The sequence below is a fragment of the Podarcis tiliguerta genome (genome assembly GCF_965153285.1).
Source record: "Podarcis tiliguerta genome assembly, chromosome: 7".
NCBI lineage: Eukaryota > Metazoa > Chordata > Lepidosauria > Squamata > Lacertidae > Podarcis > Podarcis tiliguerta.
Window position 1 is genome coordinate 6,237,843 of NC_139540.1, and position 24,514 is coordinate 6,262,356.

Consider the following 24,514-nt stretch of genomic DNA (forward strand, 5'->3'; position numbering starts at 1 on the left):
GCGACCCTGACACGCATCGGCACGTCGGAACGGGGCGCCGGGAGGGGTAGGAGGTGTTCGTGAGGGAGGGAGAACGGAGGAGAGCGGTCCAAACGGCCCTTCTGACCCGCGACCCTGACACACACCTGCACGTCGGAACGGGGCGACGGGAGGGGTACGAGGTGTTCTTGCGGGAGGGATTGCGGAAGACCGCGGTCCATACAGCCCTTCTGACCCGCGATCCTGACACGCACCTGCACGTCGGAACGGGCCACCAGGAGGGGTAGGAGGTGTTTGTGAGGGAGGGAGAGCGCAGGCACACCATCCATACAGCCCTTCTGACCCGCGACCCTGACACGCACCTGCAGGTCGGAATGGGCCACCAGGAGGGGTAGGAGGTGTTTGTGAGGGAGGGAGAGCACAGGCGCACCGTCCACACGGCCCTTCTGACCCGTGACCATAACACGCATCTGTGTGTAGGGGCAGGTGGTTTGGAGTGGGGGGTTTCCCCGAGGCAGGGATGGCAATGGCACGCCATCCACATGACTCTTCTGTCCCGTGTCCCTGACACTCACCTGCAGGTCGGAACAGACTGCCTGGGGTGGGGTGTTTCCTTGAGATGCACCATCCACACAACGCTTTTGTCCCATGTCCCTGACACACACCTGCACATCGGAGTGGTCCAGCTACAGCAGTCTTCTGTGTTGTTTGCCCCCCATAGCAGTCTTATAAGGTTTTGCAGCTTTCCCTGCTGCTGAATGCCCCACCCTGAAACAGGTGGCATTTGGAGGTACAGTGTCTCTGCTCCTGGAGGTTTTACTCAGCTGTTGTAGGTAAAATTGCTGAAGAATACCAGAATATCGGGGGTAGAGTGAGTCTGAACTTGTGGGTTCTATGCAGAGGTAATCTAAACTCCTGAGAACAAATTTATTCAAGTACGTGCTTGGCTCCATTTTGGAAAAAAAATAAAGCAATCTTTAGGATTTGTTTTCAATGTGTATTCTAGCCTTGCAAGTTGCCTTGTGTTGATGGGGTTAGTGGTTAGAGTGTTGGGTCTGGGATACCAGGGTTCAAATCTTCACTCAGCTGATGTATCTCTGTAACCTTGGGTCAGTCACTACCTTCCCAACCTACCTCACAGGGACGCTGTGAGAATTAAATTGGGGAAAGGGATGCCACCTTGAGCTCTTTGGAGAAAAGGTGGGATATAAATGTAGTGCGAAAATCTTGCCCAGTATTTTGTTTTCGATATTGGTCTGTCTGGTGGTTGTAGGGAGCCCACAAGCAAGGCCTAAGAGCAGCAAGCAGCAAAAAAAAAGTGCTCTTGGAATATGAAAACCAAACAAGTATTTCCTGGAATTTGGTGTGAAGACACCTTGGTTGAAGCTAACCAGGTTTGGGTTTAGTCCATGGGAAGGCAAACTATTCCCCTGGTGCCAGATCCGGCCCAATCACCTTCTAAATCCAGCCCACAGACAGTCTGGGAATCAGCGTGTTTTTACATGAGTAGAATATGTCCTTTTATTTAAAATGCATCTCTGGGTTATTTGTGGGGCATAGAAATTCGTTTTTCCCCCCTCCAAAATATAGTCCGGCCCCCCACAAGGTCTGAGGGACAGTGGACCAGCCACCTGCTGAAAAAGCTTGCTGACCGCTGGTTAGTCACTGGATGGGAGACATCCCAAGAACCACATTTATGTCACCTTGGGGAGAAAGTGGCATGTAAACATAAGGAATAAAAAGAATGAGAATAGTTTTTTGGTGCCTTAATGTGGCTGACAGCTCCATAAACCTGTGTGGATTTACCAATCATTCCCTGCCACAAACCAGTTAATCTAAAGGCTGCCTGATTTGTGGTTTTCTAAAATATATATCTGTCAGACCAGCGGAGCAATTCAGGGAACCAAGCCCACATCAGGGTGGGCTTAGGGATCAGAACTCCTTGAGAAAGAGAGTGGTGGAGGAAAGGACCCAAAAGGAAACACACAAAGGAGTGTCTTAGGGGATTTGCCTTGAAAGAGGATTTCACGGCTGGGGAGGGGGCATTCTTACGGAAAGGTGTGTGTATTTGAGTAGGGTGTGTGTGTGTCTCTGGGCGCCGGGGTGGGAGTTGGAGGAATGCAGAGGCTGTTGTGTGACTGAGGGATTCTTGTTGCTGGAGGATTGTGCCTTTGGTGAGTTACAGATCCTGTTGCGGCTGCAGAAACCGATACAGGAGGGACATGTTTTGTTGCAGTTGGGGCAGACGAAGGCGTCTGGGTGTGCTGCTGCAGATGCACCACAGCGTTCCTTCTTTCTGCGCTCCTCCCAGCGGTCATTCCTCCGCTGGTCACCGCTGTGGCTGCACAGCCTGACTCTCTGCCTCCAGGCACTGAGGTTGTCTGTAAGAGATTCCCACACAGCGGGGTTGATGTTGCCAGCCTTCGTGTTTGGAGGCATCTTTGTAACGCAGAGTTGGTCTGCCAACACAGGGCAGAGGAAAGCCTGGAGTGTGTACATTGACTTGGAAGCGAAAGATACAAGTAGGGGGTTGGACTAGATGACCCTCGGGGTCCTTTCCAGCCCTGCAATTCTTTGAACAGCAGATTCAAGAGAGGGACCCTAGCAAATGGGGTTCAGAAGAAGAAAGGCTGGGGTGTTGTTGGAGAGGAGGATAAGGCAGAAAGGGGGCAGGTGAGTTTGAGAGGACAAGGGACAGAATTGGGTTTGGTGGGGGGTGCAAGAAGACAGCCTGTGGAAAAGAGGGAAGACACATTTTCTGAACTATTCTTGAGATGTTCTTCAGGGACTTCAAAAAGGTGAGCAGAATCCCAGCAGTTGGGTGAGAAATAACTGCAGAAGCAAAAAGTTTGTTGCGTGTCCAAGTGTGTTGGTGGATGGGAGGAGATAACTGGCGGGTGGGTGGAGATCATAAGGCTGTCTGATAAGGTAAGAGAAGAGATCACATGTTGGGATCTGTGTGTGGCTCATGCAAGGGGTGAGAAAACCAACCCTAGAAAAATCAAGTGCTGAAGGGGTTGTAAGAGAATGAGAGAGAGAGAGAGAGAGAGAGAGAGAGAGAGAGAGAGAGAGAGAGAGAAGAGATTCTTATCTCTGCAAGGTCAGGTTGAGGAGGCAGGATGGGTTAAGTGTGGGCAAAGGGCTTGGGGTTTGAGGCAAGGAGTTTCTTTCTAAAGCAGGATGTGCAACGGGGAGAAAAGGGAAGAAGCGATCCTGGAAAAGAGAGTGAAATGAGGGAGGAACTTTGCTCCTTGTAGTGCTTGAGTCAGCAACTATCAGAACAGACTTTGAGGGTGGAATACAGGGTGGGAAAGAATCATAGAGAAGGTTGCAATGACTTGTGGCAAAGGGGGAAGGGTTTGGGGTGCAAGAACAAGAGGGGTGCGGAAAGCCAGAGAAGGGGAAGGGGAGAAAAGTGTTGCAGGTAAAGAACTGCTGGTGTGTGGAGTGTCCTGTAGGTGACCAAGCAGGGTGATTATAGTAGGAGGTAGCAAAGCATGAGAGAGGGATTTTTTGCCATCCTGAGAGGCATCTGTGTCCAGGGCGGCTGTCTACCAGCTCCACCGGGTACGCAGGCTGAGACCCTCCCTGCCCGCAGACTGTCTCGCCAGAGTGATGCATGCTCTGGTTATCTCTCGCTTGGACTACTGCAATGCGCTCTACGTGGGGCTACCTTTGAAGGTGACTCGGAAACTGCAATTAATCCAGAATGCGGCAGCTAGACTGGTGACTGGGAGTGGCCATCAGGACCACATAACACCGGTCCCAAGAGATCTGCATTGGCTCCCAGTATGTTTCCGATCACAATTCAAAGTGTTGGTGCTGACCTTTAAAGCCCTAAACGGCCTCGGTCCTGTATACCTGAAGGAGCGTCTCCACCCCCATTGTTCTACCTGGACACTAAGGTCCAGCGGCGAGGGCCTTCTGGCGGTTCCCTCCCTGCGAGAAGTGAGGTTACAGGGAACCAGACAGAGGGCCTTCTCGGTAGTGGCACCCACCCTGTGGAACACCCTCCCTTCAGATGTGAAGGAAATAAGCAGCTATCTTCTCTTTAAAAGACATCTGAAGGCAGCCCTGTTTAGGGAAGTTTTTAATATTTAATGCTGTATTGTTTTTAACACTCGATTGGGAGCCGCCCAGAGTTGCTGGGGAAACTCAGCCAGATGGGCGGGGTATAAATAATAAATTATTATTATTATATCTACTGGGGGAGTCTTGGAGGGCAGTTTTTGGTATGCATTAGCTTTATATGGAGACGTGGTTTGTGGGTCATTAAATCATAGAATTGTAGAGTTGGAAGGGACCACAAGGGTCATCTAGTTCAACCCCCTGCAATGCAAGAATCCTTTGCCCGACGTGGGCTCAAACCCACAACCCTGAGATTAAGTGTCTCATTATTTACCAACTGAGCTGTTCCAGATATAGCCTAGCGGGTCAGCCCCATCGTATCTGTTGCACCCAGAATGCGTATTGGGTTTTCCCTTTCAGTGTTGGGGACCTTCCCTGCGTGACAAAATTTTGTTGGCGTTGGGCAGGTCTGGTAGGAGGGAGCAGAAGCTTAAACTGGTGTCATCTATAAACCCAGCAATCAATCCTGTTTTGTGTCACTTTGCCTGTAATGCAAATGTTCAATTCATTTTGCTGATCAGGTAAAGTGCTTCAGTTTGCATATTTGTGGTTTGACCCCCCAACGGGGCTGAATTTCTTTGCCCCCGTATTATAAATATGCAACAGTAGCCTGTGTAAAGTTATGTTACAGATGCAAACACAGTTAACTGCATAGGACTTCTGAAAGCAGGCATTCCAGACCTAAAAATACAAAAGTAATTTTTGTGTGTGTGTCAAAGATCTCTCAGATATTGTTTGGAATGTTGTACCCGAAGCCACATGAAATATATTGAGTTATTTAGGCATGGCTGAAGTGTATTTAAAGAGAAATTTCTTCTCGGTGTTGGGCGGGGGGGAAAGGCATGGTTGACCTTGAGGCTGCTCCTGGAAAAATGCAATTTGTTTTCTTGATAACTATCTCCACAGTCCATAACGCTTTAACTGCATGTTATCCTTACATCAGATCCTTCACCCGTTATTTTCGTTGGTGTTGTCAGTGATTCCAGCTTTAGAGGAACTAAAAGGAGCGAATCGGGTGGTGCACGTGGATTGAGAGGCTGATTAGCTAGCTGCCTGTTAAGAGGAGGAAGATCTGCAAAGAAGCCTAGCAGCAATGCTTGGCTCTTGTGCGTAGTGTGTTGACTGGTACCCAAACTGAGGGTTTGGTCTACAAAGGTATGTGGATGCCCACCTGCAAACTGTCCGTTTACCTAGAGTTGTAGTGCTAATGGTGTTATCCCTTTACTGCCATTTAACTTCTGGAAATGTGTACATTTAAAATGGCTTGCACGGCACTCTGCTCTGGCATAATTATCTGTCTGATTATGATCTGTATCGCATTGCACTGCCTGGCTTAAGCCCTGCTGGTAACATTTGCTGAAAATCAGCCGCATCTTCTGCTGCTTGCTTTCGGCGCAAGTGGGCGGATATTGGCTTGGCTTTGAAACAGAAGGGTGAGTGTATCTCTAAACAGTCTGATAACTGGGAGGCGGGGGAGATTGGTAAGCTGTCATACTTGCTTCACAGCGTTCGGTTAGTGTGTTTATATGTGCAACTCTGCTCTGCCCGGTACATATTATTCTGCCCACAGTTGCTTCATAGAGCAAGATAGCCTTGCTGGCGAGAACTGTAGCAAAATCGCGAGCCTTTGGTCTAAGAGTCCGTGCTTTTTCGTGTGAGGCTACACAATTGGGGCACTATGCCTTTAAATGAATAGCTCATTTGTAATGAACACTTCAGAACCAATCTTCCTTCAGGAACGGGCTCGGAACTCCAAAGGGGAAATTGTACAGTTTATGGTTTCTGAGCAATCTTGTTCTTTACAACAAAGAGTGAAGTATCTCGAGCTTCATTTATGCTATTCAGGGCTACTTTTTACTGGGGCCGCTGCCAAAAAGATGACAAACGCTGATGCCGAAATGCAGGCACTTAAAGGTAGCAGCAGCAGCTGTTGTCTTGGAAATAAACATTAGGCTGGGGCTTTCAGGAGCACAGTTTTCATCTAGCGGGCATTGGTTGTTTTTCTCAAGCAGTCGTTCCAGGGACATGGCTTGAGAGAGGCTCCGGCTGTCGGGAAAAAGGCTGTTAAGTCAGGCAGGGATGCAAATACATAGATGCTTTGGTTTACACGTTCAGAAAAATGAGACAGAATTCTGAGATGATAGAATACATGGTACGATTTGAGATTGCCAGGGATGAGGGATCGGTTTTGAATGCTGCAGCACATTAACAAAATATAAAAATCGGGGATAATTTCTCTGTTATCTGCATGGTAGTTTTCTAATTAAAGGAGCTTTTATGTGCAGTAATTCTTAAAAATGGGGTTTGCATGCACACCCCTGCACTTCCATCCTGAAGTGGTACATTCCAACTCACAAATTTACCATCTCATTCTGCTGCAAGTGTTGGCTGGGTCTGACGCTGTCAGGTCACTGGTCTCTCTAGCCCCCTTTTAACAGCTGTCTGTCGGCATCCCTCTTCAATCTTGGGCTGGGGTCTTTCCCCCCACTTTGCTACCTGAGATTCTTTCACTGGGGATGTCAGTGACTGAATCTGAAATCTTATGCAATGCAGGGCGTTAGTTCTGCCGCGACGGGCACACTCCAAATATTGCATTTGCACTCGACATTTCTTTCAGAGAGTTCATCTGGCATTGTAGCTTAATATAATATTGCCCCAGCTGTACAACTCCCTTCTTGCAAACTCAGGGGAAGGTTACATCATAGTTTTTCAGCTGTTGCTTACACACTGAAGGAGCCTGAAACCTGGCATAAACCTAGCTTATATAGACTGCTGCTGTTGTGCATGCTTCACAATTCAGACTACTTATTCAAGCAGAAGAGGCAGCAGGAACGAATAATCCTGTGTTTCTGCAAGTGTTTTTCTTTGGCTTTGTTCACCACGTGGCTCTTTCACCGTGTTGTTCGCTCTCTGATTTGAGTGCATTGTGTTTGGATTTATTCATACGTCAGGCTTCAAGAAGATTGCGGAGGTTTAGCACTTTTTTCTGTTTTCAGCTGATTTATTACGAAGCCTCCATTTTTATATAATTTCAGAGGGTAACTTAACGCAGCTCAGCCCTTTACATGGGAGTTCAGGGACTGTTCCTTAAAAATGCAGATTTCACCAACTCCCTGAGACAAATGGTTCTACGGGTGAATTACTTTCTCTCCTGGCCTAATTAGCTGTGGCTTTAGAACATAAAATGGTGCAAAGCCAGAGAGGCGAATATTCATAGTTTGAACCATCCCGTGCGAAGGGAGCAAGGTGAGGAGTTTATAGCAGCTTCTAGAGTTCATGTTCACTTTCCAAGGATTTGGGGCTATGATTACCAGTGAAGAGTACTTAAAGATCTCTTTATGGAGGCTACTTTAACGTAAGCTCTGCTAGGAATTTTGCAAATGCCAGGATAAAAGCTTAAGTTGTTAAAGCCCAATGTAGTTGGAGAAGCTGGCACTATTTATACCTCCTATGTGCTCGGCCTCCCTTTTAAATTAAGCAGTTCCCCTTTTGCATATTAAGATACTCAGATGCTTAGCCAAGCTCCCTTTCGTGGCCCTTTTTTCATCAGACCTGCCTTGCAGAGTGATCCTTCTTGACTTCTTACACCCTGCATTCCATCCACTTGGCTGGCTGAAGGACTGAAGTTCACCCCAAGGTCTGGGGCCATTGCCAAGGTCTTGGAAAAAAAGATGTTTGTTTATCCTAGGAGAAGATGTCATTGGCTTGGCAGCTCACAGGCATCGCCCTGCCAAGCTTGATTGTGGACTTTGATTGACTGCATAACATGGCCTTTTTTGTGCTTTTACTGGCCCCGTGCTTGGCTTTTAAACTTGCAGATGGAAACAGGGGGGAAAGCATCTCATGTAGCTAATCTTCATTTGCCATAAATGTAGCCAGCTTCTGATGTGTGGCATTGTGTAACGATCTACTAGATGGTGATCACATTGGTGTACTTGACCAGTCTTGTTTCTGCTACTCGGCATAACTGTGTAACTCTAATCTAAGAGTTTGAATCGTGTCCATGCTTGACACTACCAGTTGCCAGCATGGGGAAGAGCCATAGCTTATGCTCTGCATGCAAAAGGTCCCAAGTTCACTCCCTGGTGCCTCCATGTAGGGCTGGACTCCTGCCTGAAACCCCGGAGGGCTGCTGCCAGTCCATGTTGACAATATTAATCTATATGGACCAGTGATCTGACTTGGTATAAAGGAGGGTTTTTGTTTTGTTTCTTCTATGATGTGCTCTCTGCATACCCACTGGGTGTGATCCTGTGTTGCACCAGCAGGTGTCTGCTTCCGCAAAGGGACTTCTTCAAAACCTACACCCCTCTTTGGCCTCCTAGTTCTGCTCCAAAGGCTAGCAGAACGTTTGGAGCACGGGGACTGGAGGGGGGAGAAGAGGGACTGAAAGCCCCATTGCATATGTGGGTTTCCGTTTCCACAAGCAAATAGTCATAGAATCATAGAATCATAGAGTTGGAAGAAACCACAAGAGCCATCGAGTCCAACCCCCTGCCAAGCAGGAAACACCATCAGAGCACTCCTGACATGTGGTTGTCAAGCCTCTGCTTAAAGACCTCCAAAGAAGGAGACTCCACCACACTCCTTGGCAGCAAATTCCACTGTCGAACAGCTCTTACTGTCAGGAAGTTCTTCCTAATGTTTAGGTGGAATCTTCTTTCTTGTAGTTTGGATCCATTGCTCCGTGTCCGCTTCTCTGGAGCAGCAGAAAACAACCTTTCTCCCTCCTCTATGTGACATCCTTTTATATATTTGAACATGGCTATCATATCACCCCTTAACCTCCTTTTCTCCAGGCTAAACATGCCCAGCTCCCTTAGCCATTCCTCATAAGGCATCGTTTCCAGGCCTTTGACCATTTTGGTTGCCCTCCTCTGGACACGTTCCAGTTTGTCAATGTCCTTCTTGAACTGTGGTGCCCAGAACTGGACACAGTACTCCAGGTGAGGTCTGACCAGAGCAGAATACAGTGGCACTATTACTTCCCTTGATCTAGATGCTATACTCATAACCGGCTATTACCTATTATTTTTATTTCTCACTTGGGCTGGATCTACACTGATCTATAAAAACGCTGTTAAAGGCCATGAAAAAAGTTACATATCTCTCAATGCAATTTCCCATTGCTGACAGGTCACTACTCTGCAGCGCCCTCTGGTGTCACATTTTTATAACGTATTTTTGACGTTATAGCCAACCAGTGTAGACCCGCCCTTCGTCAACCATTGTCCCCTCCTGTATTTCAGATTTAATGTCTCCCCTCCATCTGCTTCGTGTAGCCTTTCATTTGTATGATATCCTGACTCAACAATCCAGGTTCCTTGTCCAAGGTGCCACAATACACAATTTGCTGCTACAGACTGCTGTGGCTACAGTTCTTTAAAGTACAGTGAGTTAAGTTATACTGAAACTAGCTTTTAACTTTGACAGCTCACAAAACACTAATTTTGCATGCAAGTATGGTTAGACTCTCTGACATGCTGTAATCAAGCCTTGATCTTGGACAAGTGTTATTTATATGGTGCATATATAAAATACCTGGTTTTAACCAACACTTTGTGTTTAGATATGCTATATCAGGCACACACTAAAAAGCTAACATTTGAAGAAGCCCTTAGAAGTGCAGTGTTCAATAATTTTAAAATACATTTTAATGACTTTAAAAATAATTCAGTGTATGTATGTATCTCTTTTTTACATATAAGTTGCTATTTTTTTAAAAAGAAACCAAACCAAATGTATTTCACTATAACAATTGTAAACGGTTAACAATTACAATTTTTAATCTACGGTATTTTATATGAATGCATTCCAAAGTTCATTATACTTGTCCATGCAAAGTCTGTCTATAAGCAATCCACTAGTCAGGTCTTCAACACATTGAATAAACAGAGTTGTATATTTATCTTTCCAATGCAGCAATACCAGTCTTTTGGCCAGATTAAGGGTACAGAGAATCCATTGTCCATTTCTCAAAATCCATGTAGTAGGTGCATGGTTCAAAAGAATATTGTCGTATGAAAAAATTAGCCTTTTTCACACAGTTATACTTACATTAACCCATTATTTTCTCCCAAAACTTAGTAAGTGTAAGGCATTGTTAGAAACATGTGTTTTAAAGAAGCATTATGCTTATTACATCTCCAACAAAATGCTGTTTTAGAAAGTTCTTTTCTATATAAACATAGTGTCCAATAAATTCTAAATATTATTTTCTGTTGTATAACTCAGGTCCACTGACAGCTTTGCTATAGAAGTTAAAATACTACCATTGTCCAGGCAACATAGGAACCTCCAATTCTTTATTGCATTCATTTCTTAACATCTGCATCTCAAATTGATTTATTGATAACAAATATAAACAAAAGGTAATCACTTTTTTTAAAAAAGTATTTAGCCACTTGTTCTAGTATCTCAAGCATCTCAGAAACTGAAGTAGAATGTTGTTAATAGAATGTTGTAGCTGCAAATATTGCCATTGGGTTACATCCAATAGCTGATATTTATCTCTTAATGCCACGTATGTTAAAAATCCATCTTTCGATTTAACAATAATTTCACGTATGTCTGCATATATGAATTGGGAAATATTCCAAATTTCTTAGGTGCATGTTAAGCACCTTCCAGCCACCAGCAATTTCTTATGGTTTGGCAGCACTTGCCCTTGTTCTGGGCCTAAATTCAGGCAAATCAATAGACGAAAGGGGTCACAGGGAGGCTTCATTGATCTGTGATGTATTTTGAAGCGCACAAGGGAAGGCTCAAAGTGGGGAAGCAAATACGTAGAAAAAGTTTAGAGTTCTTCTCTTGCATGCATGTTCGCTTTGAATGCATAGGGCATCCATGAGAACGGTCGTCGAAGCATTTCATCCTTTGCCTGCAGTCCCTCCCAGCAGAAGCCCTGCATAAATCTGATGTCGATCGCTTGGCTGCTCCCTGAAAGCTGCTTCCATTAACATTATGATGTCATGGAACTTTAGAATCCTAATGTTTTCTGTTACGGGAGTCATCAGAAGCTAAAAGCATCCCTGCTCGAACTTCAGGCAGGCCATCGTTGGTAGGGCTCTTTGGGATGAGGACGGTAATGGTTCCGGCAAGTACATTTCCATTCTGCTAGTTCGTTAACCTGACTCTTGGTTGCACTATAGAGATGGGCTGTTGTGGACTGCGTGTTGGAAGGAAGCAGAGCTTCCCTGCCACAATAAGCTAACCTGCTGCAAGGTTCTGGCCGCTGAAACTTTTCAAGCCAGGGGACAATTTGCCCAGTCCTGCCCTGTTTCAGTTCAATCACAGCTGCAGTGTGTAGCCTCATCTTTTGGAAGCTGTCAGATGTATTTTGCAAGCTAGGCTGATTAGATTGGAGCTGGCCTAATTGCATTCCCCTTGGATCACTTGTCTCCTTGCATATACTCCTGCCCACATCATATGCTACAAGGCTTCACATATTTGAAATTCCATCTTGCTTCTTCAAGAAAATCCAGGGAGTAAACAAGATGTTACATTCAGTCATGGCCAGGCGACCAGGATCACCGTTCCAGAAAATGTTCCGATGACAACACCCCACATCCCCTGACACATAGATTAGTGCTATGCAGGCAGCAGTGTTAAAAACTCAGATATATTAAGCTAGGTGCCCAATAGCTCCTTAAATCAAGGTTTCAGTCGCCAAAATGGAATGTCTTGTTGACATTTGGGGGCAAGACGTGTTATTTTTTAAAATGATGGACTAACTGAGATTGATTCTCAGTTAAACGTCTGGCTAGTTCAGATGACAGCCTTGAGCTAACCTTAAGAGCTTTGAGAACTGAAAGAAGGAAAGTCACTTGATCTGGGGACAGTTCACACATATGCCTATGCTAACCTGATTTTTGTTAATGGTGACTGCTCCTGCTCAGGCTACTCAGAAAACGCATTTTGGTTCCAGAAATCCATTCCGAAGGTGCAGATAAAATGGAAGTGAGAGAATTCTACAGAATGTGGTTGGTACTGGTGTGTGAAAACAGCCGGGGTATGATCCCCAGGCGTGCACCTCCAGGTAGTGATGTCAGGCGCCATCCTGGCACCAGGCATCTTCACTTGGTTGCAAGTGGTTGAACGCCAGGTGCAAAATGCACCTGGCACCTGGCTAATTTCAAACACTGGAGTCAGTCACTGGTGGGTATATTTTTTGTGATATCTTTGTGGTGTTTCTATAGCAGTTTAGATTTGAGCATCAGTCTAATCGTATTTCTAGAGATGCGGGTGGCGCTGTAGGTTAAACCACAGAGCCTAGGGCTTGCCGATCCGAAGGTCGGCAGTTCGAATCCCCGCAACGGGGTGAGCTCCCGTCATTCTGTCCCTGCTCCTGCCCACCTAGCAGTTCAAAAGCACGTCAAGTGGAAGTAGATAAATAGGTACCCCTCCAGTGGGAAGGTAAATGGCGTTTCCGTGCGCTGCTCTGGTTCGCCAGAAGCGGCTTAGTCATTCTGGCCACATGACCCGGAAGCTGTCTGTGGACAAATGCCGGCTCCCTCGGCCAATAAAGCGAGATGAGCACGCAACCCCAGAGTCGTCCACGACTGGACCTGACAGGGGTACTGTTACCTAATCGTACAGGTGTGAGGAATTCTGCAGTGAAGTATTTAAGCTTCAGCAAGTGAAGCATGGCAAATAATTTTGGAAAGTGTGGAGCTTGGTTGTACTAATTCTCCAGCTAACCAGCTGGTGTAGCTTTTTTAAAATAGCATAGTGATCGCACAAACACTTCTTAATTGCTGGGAAAGATTTCAAATGAGTTCCAAACTAGACGTGACTTCAAAGTTGCGTTAAGTGTGCCAGTTTTTGTTTTATTTTTAATGTGAATAGAAGGTACAGAAGATGTTGGTCTTTTGTATCTCAGCATGCCTCTGAAAGTGACACACTTTGGAAATAATTCCCACACTGAAATCTAGTTTGACCCTTACAGTTACCACAAAGCCAGAGTATGTGGAATTTGCATAATTGGTAGAATGTTAGCAACGGGGAGTTTTCATGAAAATCCTATGTTGTGAACCCCATTTTTAAAATTGTTAGTAACACACTATTGTGCAAGTTATTCCCAATGACCCGTACCTATAATCCCCATTGGAAATAAGTTTAATAGAACACAGATAGCTTTCTAAAAATAAGCAAAGATTCACCTTTACTAGGTTTGTCTATATGGACTGGTTTTGTTAAAGGAAATGTATCAATAAGCTGTTGCCACTTTGGTCCCAGCGAATACAGTGGTACCTTGGTTTAAGAACAGCCCTGTTTACAAACTATTCGGTTTACGAACTTTGCAAATCCGGAAGTAGTTTCCCGGTTTGCGAACTTTACCTCGGTCTCAGAATGGCAGCTGAACGGTGGAAGGGCACTGGCGGCGGGAGGCCTCATTAGGGAAAGCGCACCTCGGTTTAAGAATGGACTTCCAGAACGGATTAAGTTCGTAAACCGAGGTACCACTGTAAATGTGTGCTCTTGTGCCAAGTTGGTCTAATCTATTGGCTCCTCCATGTTATAACTATCTCTCTGTGGAAGGCTAGCTTGTGTGAGAGAGATTTTAATCTAGCTCTTCCCTTTGGTATGCTAGTCTTCTGCATGCGGGGAGATGCTTTTCTAGGTGGAAGGAAAATCACAGCATGCTGTTTCCCCACCCGTAGGCTGAAACGTCAGAGGAGGGCTTTACCGTATGTTTTTGTTGAGCATGTAGGCTGGAAAACAAAACACCTCAATTTCCCATAATATACCGGTAGGTCTCAGATTTGGGGAGGAAATCTTCTAAAAGCGATGATGATTAGCTTTTCACGTACTGATGCTAATTAAAACCTTAATGTCAACAGTGTGCTTGGCACTGCTCAGAACTTGAGTGGTGGGGCCTCTGCCAAGAGGAATTGTGGTGTACAGTCAGGCAAGCTACCTTGTTCCATAATTTGCACTAATTCTAATCTTAGATCATATTCTTTGGAGACGATCGGGCTCTCTGGTGATTAAAACTTCTAGTCAACAAGCCTCAGTGGTTAAACCCTTGAACAGAATCCAGCATCTCTGGATGCTGTGAAGCCAGCATTTGCTTTTGGGGGGGAACCCGAGCGATCTCTGTCGAAATTGAGGGTGTACTGCACTTATCCTCAGGTTATGGCTTCCGGATTTAGTTGCAATTTAAATCCTCGCATGGTTATGTCATTGTAGTTGCTTGCTTTGTAATTAGCATGCGATAATGACTTACCTGGAGGCTTATAAACGTACATACTATTATGTATGCTTAAAGGCCTGCAGACAAAAAAAAAAAGTGTTTAATTATTCCAAATTGGAGCTTGAGCCTTCCTCACACCTTCAAGTGCTAGTTATGTGCATTTCTCCCTAGGTTGCCTTTCCCGCTCAGGCTGCTTCCTCTAGCCTGATCTTTTGCCCTAACTACTGTGTAATGTTCTCTGTTCCAAATATAATTTTCCTGGGCTTCCTGCTGTCTTCTACACTCCTTGACTTGCCCCTCTGTGGTCAGAGCACTGTTACTCCCTCGGACGTGAAGGTAACTTGGCCAATCATCATTGATAGATGCCTCACTCTCATTGCCGGAGTAGATTTAAGGCAGCTTTGTATTTAAACACTTAGCTGGTAGTCCTAGGTGACGTGAAAGTCCATGCGGTTGGGTATAGCTGGAGAAGGGCCTTCATTACACCCAGGAGCAGCGTGCAGTTGTTAATAATAATAATAATAATAATAATAATGTTCCAACTTGACTTTTGGGGAGTTTTCTGAGTAAGAGCAGCTCATGCCCTGAAGATTGCCAGCTGACACTGTCAGCAAATGGATATTAAGCGTTCCATTACTGACAGCTAAAAGCATGTTAGAGATCTATGCTCTGGGCTGGTTCTCAAGGTTTAAAAATGTGATATGGGGGAGGAAGACCAATATAATAAGGTTGGGGTAGAAGTAATGTTTTAAAACTCCAAATGCAGGATGTTCAATTCCCTAGCTACATAGAGAATGTGAGGAAGAAAAGACACACAGTTTGAAGCCTCAAAGTGCTTGCGCTAGCCAGAGGCTTCTGAACGTAAATTTGGCTTGCACATTACAGATATTGGGATCCACAAATTCGTTTCATCGTGGAAGGTGTCCTTCCCTGTGTGGTGAACATGATGAGTCCCTTTCTCCCCGCCTCAAATCTAGGATCCTCAGAACCTCATCTCACACTGCACTTTGGGATAGTAGCTGCAGATGTGCCTCCAAAGTTCAGTGTGAACTCCAAGAAGGAACCCCCTCCCCTTTCCCTGAGTCCTGGTATCCAGATCATCCTTTGCGTAGTTTGGTTCATACCGTTTGATGGCAACCTCCGTGTACTCATGGTTGTAGCATTAAAGTATTAAAAGTTTCTTTGACGTGGTGATCAATATCAAGTTGTACTGATCTTTCAGTAGGGGTGAGAAGTGGAGTTTTTCGCTGGAGTCTCCGTTAACTTGTCTGCCTTTGTTTAAAGGGGAACAGTAATGTTTTTGTAGCCGAATATGACACTCGTGTTTTGCTGACCCTGCATATTTTCCCTCTTCAGCTGGCGAGCCTTCTGTTGCACGCACTGCTGGCTCATTAAACGAAAAACAAAAAAGCCCAGTGACTTCAAAACAAGTCCATTATCAAGTGCCAAATAACTGGGGGGGGGGGGGGGCAAATTTAAAGACAAACCTCATGAAGATGGTCTGTGCACTTAATTTCTCCCCTTCTTGCCTTTGGTTTTATCTGATCGCTCTGCCCTGGCCAACTTCCAGTATGCTGTGGTTCAGTCAGTCAATGCCGTGTTCCAGAACTGTGAAGCTGACCACCCTGGCAGTTAATTTCCTGAAAACTCTGATCTTTTTTGCAGTAGTGTGTTTTTCACACAGAACCTGCATTCTCAGCTGCAGAAAATGCTCCTCTGATACCTGATAGAAATTTGACATTAAATGTTGTTGCGGCAGGAGCTGGGAGCATATGCAGAGCTCTGTGACGGGATGCGTTCCAGAGCCCTGTTTGCATCCTGAAGAGAATGCAACCTGCGTCTGTGCGTGCGCAGGTCGCATTTGCCACTTCTGTGCATATCCGTGACGTCATATTGAGCGCCTGCGCATGCAGCGAAGCCAGGAGGTAACACATTCTGTTACTTCTGGGTCACCGCAGAGCACAACCCGAAAACACTCAACGTGAAATAATAATAATAATAATAATAATAATAATAATAATAATAGATTATTTATACCCCGCCATTGGCTGGGCTTCCCCAGCCACTCTGGGCAGCTTCCAACAAAGTATTAAAATACAGTGGTCTGTTAAACGTTAAAAGCTTCCCTAAAGAGGGCTGCCTTCAGATGTCTTCTAAAAGTCAGGTAGTTGTTCTTCTCTTTGACATCTGGTGGGAGGGCGTTCCACAGGGCTGGTGCCACTACCGAGAAGGCCCTCTGCCTGGTTCCCTGTAACCTGGCTTCTCGCAGTGAGGGAACCGCCAGAAGGCCCTCAGAGCTGGACCTCAGTGTCCGTGCAGAACGATGGGGGTGGAGATGCTCCTTCAGATATACTGGACCGAGGCCGTTTAGGGCTTTAAAGGTCAGCACCAACACTTTGAATTGTGCTCGGAAATTGTGCTCGGAAGCAACTTTAACCCGAGGTATGACTGTATAGTGCAAGCCCTATATGGCTGGCATTGGCCCAGGCTGTAATTCTGGACTCTTCCATCAAGGCAGTCTTGGGACTTGGACTTCTTTGAGGCCAGGAGCCCCGCAGACCTGGGAACAGCTGCGTCCAGGGGATGTGAGAGCCTCTGTACTCATTGCTTGCCATTGTTTCCGCCCTCTTCTGATAGTGAGTGGGAGATGGCAAAAGTAACTTGGTGAATCTTGAAGTAGTGGAATGTCAACACCAACTGTCTTGGAGAAGTGGAAGCTGACATTCTCATTGACCCCGGTAGCAGCAGTGGCCTTCATGCCATCAGAAACCTTCTCTAGCGAGTGCTCCTTCCCCGTGTCTTTACAGTGTAAAGAAATGTGATGATTGATTGATTGAATGCCATACTCACTTTTCAGGAAGGCATGATATATTTTCTCTGTTGGCTTATGTTTACTAGTAAAGGGATAGCTGTGTGTGTCTTGGATGCTGGCTGGGGTGGTCCCAGATGAATGACTCAGAAGTCTATGTGTTGTTGCTCTTTGCCTGGTCTGTAGACAAACAGTGATTTAACATCCTAGTTGTTCAGGCAATTTCTACCAGCTTTGTGATAGCTACACCTCTATTCTGGGGGAGGCACATGTCTCCCTCAGAAGAAATTGGGTCCTGGAAGTGGCAGCCACACTTGGTTCTCTGCTGCCCCCCACATCTGCGTGAAAGAAAACAGTGGGGATATAGAATGACGCTGGAGTCCCTGTTCTCTGACTTTCTTTTTCCTCTGATTTGGGCAGATCTTAGAGCTTGTGACTAATAGCTGGAAAGCTCAATGATCACCATGCTAATTTTTATGTCGGCAAATGAAACTGGAGACAGCTGCTTTGTGCGCATAATTTGATGCGCATAAGGAGCTCTAGTTATCCTGGAGTCCTTTTAGGGCCATGGCGTAATGGGTAAGGACACAGCAGAGGGGCTCAGCCCCCTGCTCCTTGCTGCAGAAATTGTATTCCTAAAGTGCCTCCAGGCTTAGGGCTGTTCAGTATCAGGACAGATTTGCCTGTCTGCCTGCAGACTTGCAACTTATAATGATCAGGGTGGCAGTGAGGACACAGGAGGAGGAGGAATATTGTATTTTTAAAAAGGTGTGGGGGTGATTTAGGGTGGTGGAATTGACCCATGAACCCTGTACATGTAGACACCTGAAAAGCAGATGTACCTGTTTTTAAGATTATCAATATTTAGTTAAGAACCTGCTGGATGAGGGCAAAGGGCTTTTCGCATCTTGTGACCAATGAGCATTAACCAGAGTGCCTTATTTAAGTGTGTTCATTGTATTTAAACAAGCAAGTATGCACAAGTGCTCAGCATCGAAGGCACTCCTTTCCTGGAAAGTTCATTAAAACTTCCAAAGACAGTGTGAGGCCATCTGGTTAAACGGAGACTAAACAAATGGGTGTAAATTTTGTAAAATAGATTTCCTTCCCCTGCCTGTTTTAACTGCTGCATATCCTTACTTTTCTGGATTCAAAACACAGACTTAAATAGTTTCCTATTATTTCTTGGCCATGGTATTTAAGCTGTTAGTTTAAAACTAGTGTTAAATTTGGTCTACTGGTCTAAATAATATTTCTGAGTTGTTGTTTCCTCCCGCAAGTGGTCTGGGTTACTTCTCTAACACTTTAGAATGCTGTCCTACTCTAGGGTAGTCATATTTAATTCACAGAGCAGAAACATTGTATAACAGGGATTGGCCCAAATTATTCGTAGCAAGAGCCATGCAGAAATACGTTGTAAATTGTTGTTGGCATTCGTTTATCTTGAGAATCACAGTGCCTGCTGTAGCTGCAGAGACCAGTAACGTGTGATGCCAGATAGCTTGCAAACCTCTTTTGGAAGCACTGATGTCAGGCTTCTGATGGCTGAGCTGTTGATCTGAACTTGGTGTTTCAACGCGGTTGCTTCATTTTCACTTCTGTTTGTAAAAAAAGAAAAAAAACAGAAAACAAAACGCAGCTTTAGCAAGTTTTGCTTCCTGACTGACTCGCCACACCACAAAGCTAACATGTATCTTGGAAATACATGTTTAAAATGCTACAGAATGCTTTCTTAATCTGCCTGAATGAGTCATTTCTCTACTGATAACTTGATAACTTGAAACGTTATTTATATAAACAGATGAATTGTGCTCTGAGTCTCCAACCCTTTCATTCAGAAGTTAGTTGGTTTCTTAGTTTGTTAGTTTGTTTAACATTTACCTATACTCTTCCTTTTCCCCTGACTGGGACTTTTGTCAACAGATCAATTGTTTTTGACCTGGGCTTGTAAATATTCCTCCTATCCATGTGAAGGGACGCAGGTGGCGCTGTAGGTAAAAACCTCAGCGCCTAGGACTTGCCGATCGCATGGTCGGTGGTTCGAATCCCCGCGGCAGGGTGCGCTCCCATCGTTCGGTCCCAGCGTCTGCCAACCTAGCAGTTCAAAAGCACCCCCAGGTGCAAGTAGGTAAATAGGGACCGCTTACCAGCGGGAAGGTAAACGGCGTTCCATGTGCTGCGCTGGCTCGCCAGATGCAGCTTGGCACGCTGGCCACGTGACCCGGAAGTGTCTGCGGACTGTGCTGGCTCCTGGCCTATAGAGTGAGATGAGCGCACAACCCTAGAGTCTGGCAAGACTGGCCCGTATGGGCAGGGGTACCTTTACCTTTATCCATGTGAAGTTTTGCATTGAGACTTGTCGGCAGAGTGTGCAGCAGTTCAGGGATAAGCTGGGATTTTGGTGATCTGCCTAATAACGTAGCGTTTATTGTGTGCATCATTTTCTGGACAAGTTCCAGAGCTACCTATTGTAATTGAACAGGTGACGCGAGAAACTGGCCCTTTGAACTCTAGAAGATAATAGTAGTCAGGCTATATAACTGCGGTGTTGAAATAATCCCGTATTCTGTGCTGAGGACAACAAAAATCCTGTGACCTCAATACATTTTTGCAGACAAAGAGAATTTCCTTATTTCTGCATCATTCTGCTCGAGTGAAGAGAAGGCATGCTGAGCCCTGAACAGTGTTCAACACCCAGAGACGTCCAAGTTTCTGAGGCCCTCGCTGCATGTTCTCAGATTTTATCTGAGAGGTGGAAATTTTTAAAACACACCTTATAGATCTGTAGTTCTCCCACTGAAGTGTTAAATCTGTGTCTCTGACCTGTAGGTGGGGGCTCATACAGTTTCCATGTAGGAAAAGGAATATCTGCTCTTAGAAAACTCACTGGTATTATGGGAAGCTAGGGGCAGTGAAGCAAGCCGGATGAAGACTAGAGTGCAAGTCTCGCTCTGAATCTGACTACAGTCAAACATCTGTTTACGTAACCCTCTGGTTATGTAAACTTCGGGATGCGCACATGGCAAACCCGGAAGTATTTTACCAGGTTTTGCCATGCGCGCATACACAGAAGCGGTCCTCAGGTTGCTGAAACCTCAGGATCTGACCAGCCAGACGGATCCCGTCCACAACCAGAGGTATCACTGTATTGGCCAAAGGTCAATATTGGGGTGCTTCTGGATCTTGCTTTGCCACCGAAAGCTCAGGTAGCCATGAAGGCTAGGAGCTCCTTTAACCAGGTCTGGCTGTGACAACTGCAGTTGTTTCTGGGCCCAGAATAGCTTGAGCACAGTAGTCCAGGCACTGGTGACTGCAGCATGGGACCACTGCAGTGCCCTTCATGTGGGGCTTGTTCATGTTCCAGAAAGTGTAGTTAGCGCCGATCTGCAGAACCGGCACTTTTACATCTGCCGCATAATATTCATTACACACTTGCAAGGATTGTATCTTCAGTGTGAAAGCACCTGAACTTTGGGGAACCCTGCCCACTGACATTAGGGAGGTACTTCCACTGTACAGTGGTACCTTGATTCCCGAACGACTTGGCTCCCAAACAAATCGCTTCCTGAACGCCGCAAACCCGGAAGTAAGTGTTCCGGTTTGCGAACGTTTTTTGGAAGCCGAATGTCCGACGCGGCTTCCACGGCTTCCGATTGAGAGCAGGAAGCTCCTGCAGCCAATTGAATGCCACGCCTTGGTTTTCGAACGGTTTCGAGAGTCGAATGGACTCCTGGAACGGATTAAGTTCGAGAACCAAGGTACCACTGTTCCGTTTTTGGTGTCTGCTAAAAACCCTTTTGTTTAGGGCAAGACATGTAAATCTGACATGTATTTTAACATGCAATTTTATGGGGTTTGTTTCGGTCAAACTCTTTTTATCATCTAGTTTTCTTTGTATTTTTTTAACGTCCATTTTATGTAAATTGCTCGGAGATTTTGATGATAAAGTAGTGCATAAACCCTGTTAAATATGTGAGAAGGTTGGGCTGGCATGTTCTCCCTTGACATTTAGTTTTGTATATGGATGGAAATGTATTTGTTATGGAGGAATGCTCAGTTATGTTCGGCCCCACCTGCAGTCTGAAGTGGCGTAGCCCAGAGCTAGGCTTGCTTTCTCATTGAGGATCTGACTTTTAAGAATGTCCTGCAAGCATTCCAGTCTTAAGCCACGTGGAACACAACAAATGCCAGGGCAGGATGTTCGTTGGCATAGCATTACCGCTTCAGGGGTACATCGTGACCTGCGTTAAGAAACCACGGACTCAAAATATCACCCACACGCCCTGCCAATACTCGCACATAATGACAAACACTTTAGTTGCTAAATTATGTCCATGTGGCATAATAATACGGCAAAAATACTTAGGGCTATGGCAAGCCTTTCTGTTGCAAGTGTGGACAGGGCATGGATCCTAGCAAGGAAAGTAACAAAGTGATTCACTTTTTGGGTTGGGAGGCGTACCTATTGAGCAAGTGGATTTGCTAATGAAAGCATTTAGTCCCACCATATCATGTGGCCAGGATCCAGCACGGGCAAGTCTCTGGCTGCCTAATATTTTTTTCCATGGTGTTCATTTGCATGCTAATCCTGTATGTAGCAATTTGTAGAATTGCCTTTGCAGGTGTTGTTATTGCGCTCTGCGCTTTGTTCCAATGGACCCGGAGCCAGCTTTGAGGTGCTCTGGAACTGGCGCATAAGTGATATTGGCTCTGTCCGCATGAGTGCTGCATCTGCTCAGGACTCTCGCCTGCTAAAAATGGGTGCCTCCAAGCTCCCCTCCTCTCCCCGCTTCTTCCCTTTGCCTCCTGCCAAGCTCCCTCATCTCTAATCCAGGTGTTGCTGTAGCCCAGGTCCTAGGCTCATTCTCTGATGTAAAGAGTGGATAGCAAAAACAAGCAGCACATCTTGTCAGGACAAAATAAGATAGAAGGAAGTTGCTAAATGGAAGGCGCTTCAGTAATGTGAGGTCGAGGTGACATACTGGATCATGTCCATCAAGTTGGGCTGCCATGAGTAACCATCAGCTGTTGTGCCAGAGCAGATCTCTGAACTGTACAAAGTCCTTGTTTTGTTTTGTTTTTGCGTCCTTGAGATTACAGTAGTCAGGCAAGATGGCTGTGCCAATGTAACAGGATGGGAGGAAAGAAATTGCTGCAGCACAAAACTTCAGTACTGTATTTTTCGCTCTGTAGGACGTACTTTTCCCCCTCCAAAAATGAAGGGGAATTGTGTGTGCATCCTATGGAGTGAATGCAGGCTTTCGCTGAAGCCTGGAGAGCAAGAGGGGTCGGTGCGCACCGACCCCTCTCACTCTCCAGGCTTCAGGCAGCTATCCGCAAGCCAGGACCGAGGCCATTTAGGGCTTTAAAGGTCAGCACCAACACTTTGAATTGTGCTCGGAAACGTACTGGGAGCCAATGCATATCTCTCAGAACCGGTGTTATGTGGTCCCGGCGGCCACTCCCAGTCACCAGTCTAGCTGCCGCATTCTGGATTAATTGCAGTTTCCGGGTCACCTTCAAAGGTAGCCCCATGTAGAGCGCATTGCAGTAGTCCAAGCGGGAGATAACTAGAGCATGCACCACTCTGGCAAGACAGTCCGCAGGCAGGTAGGGTCTCAGCCTGCATACCAGGTGGAGCTGATAGACAGCTGCGCTGGACACAGAATTAACCTGTGCCTCCATGGACAGCTGTGAGTCCAAAATGACTCCCAGGCTGCGCACCTGGTCCTTCAGGGGCACAGTTACCCCATTCAGGACCAGGGAATCCCCCCCACCCGCCTGCCCCCGTCCCTCAAAAACAGTACTTCTCTCTTGTCAGGATTCAACCTCAATCTGTTAGCTTCCAACCGCCTCCATGCACTCCGCTGGGAAACGTAAGGAGTTATGGTGTAGGAATGTCTGACGTTTTGGCTGACCACTTGCCAGCATCCAGACACTGGGTCCTCATACACATGGGCCATTTTCCAAGGAAGAGCTTTCCTTCCCGTCAGCATTACGCTACACAGGATTCTGACGAAGCTGGCTCTTACTTTTGATTAAATTTTACTGCTTCCCTTTTGGCCGCGGCTTTTTGACATCCCTAATTTGATGGATTTGTTTCTCACAGTAAAGCAGTGCCACTAATGGAATGCATGAGAGGGTGATGGATAAGGCAATATGGTCTTCCTCGCCAGGCTTGCTAAGATGAAAAATAGGCTTCTTAGGTAATGGGCGCCTTAAAAAGAACCCCCCCCCCCAAAATGAACTCTTAAATTTGCATAATTTTTAAAAAGCCTTCCTTCCATTTCTCTTCTTAGACCCAAACTAGTATGTGAAAAATGTCTGAACGAAACGGCTCTTTCTTGGCAGTGGCTAAGGAACCTGGAAGTGTGTAGGCTGGTCTTCTCCACCTTCTGATATCTGAGGCTCTGTTTATTTCTGGATTAAAAACAGGGTTGTCCTGTGTGATGACTTTTCCCAGGAGAAGAGGAGGAATGTGACCTGGTTCATTCTCTTTGTTCCTCTCACTTGCACACAGTTGGAGAATCACCAGTTTGGGCTTTCTCGCGTTCAGGTGCATAAGCTCTGAAGAGCAAAACCTTGCAGACGGACTTTGGCATTATTAAAAATAGTTTTTTATGCCCTTGTTTTACATGAGCCCTCTCTTCCCGCGTCAGAAAAGATAGCAGCACGTCAGGTGGACCAGCAAGTCTAGCTCTGTGGATGGCAGCTTCTTCTGTCCACCATTTGACTGCAGCTGCAAATCTTTGCAAATGTTGCCTGCAGATTTGCTCCCCCCACCCCTCCTGGTGTTGGAACTCACTGTTGGCAGTGCTAGAGAAGCATTGTGCTCTAGGCAGCATATTAAAACGAGCCACCTACATAGTTATGCTTGGAACACCTGGGATGGGCTGCCCCTGCCAAACCTGTATTTTTCGACTGTATCGGTTATTTAATCCTTATCGTGGTCCTCTTGAATTGTGTGTAGATGCCTGCATCCCTCTTCCTCCGGGCCAGCCTGCTCTATGTGGGGCTACCTTTGAAGGTGACCCGGAAACTACAACTAATCCAGAATGCAGCAGCTAGACTGGTGACTGGGAGCGGCCGCCAAGACCACATAACACCGGTCTTGAAAGACCTACACTGACTCCCAGTACGTTTCCGAGCACAATTCAAAGTGTTGGTGCTGACCTTTAAAGCCCTAAATGGCCTCGGTCCAGTATACCTGAAGGAGTGTCTCCACCTCCATTGTTCTGCCCAGACAGTGAGGTCCAGCGCCGACGGCCTTCTGGCGGTTCCCTCGCTGCGAGAAGCCAAGTTACAGGGAACCAGGCAGAGGGCCTTCTCGATAGTGGCACTCGCCCTGTGGTACACCCTCCCACCAGATGTCAAAGAGAAAAATAACTACCAAACTTTTAGAA

General features: G+C 46.0%; 1 protein-coding gene across 5 annotated transcripts in view; it reads left to right on the forward strand.

Moving 5' to 3' along the window:
• The window catches only part of SLC45A4 (solute carrier family 45 member 4), a 111,759-nt gene that overhangs the window by 22,977 nt on the left and 64,268 nt on the right, over nt 1-24,514 (forward strand). The window lies entirely within an intron of this gene.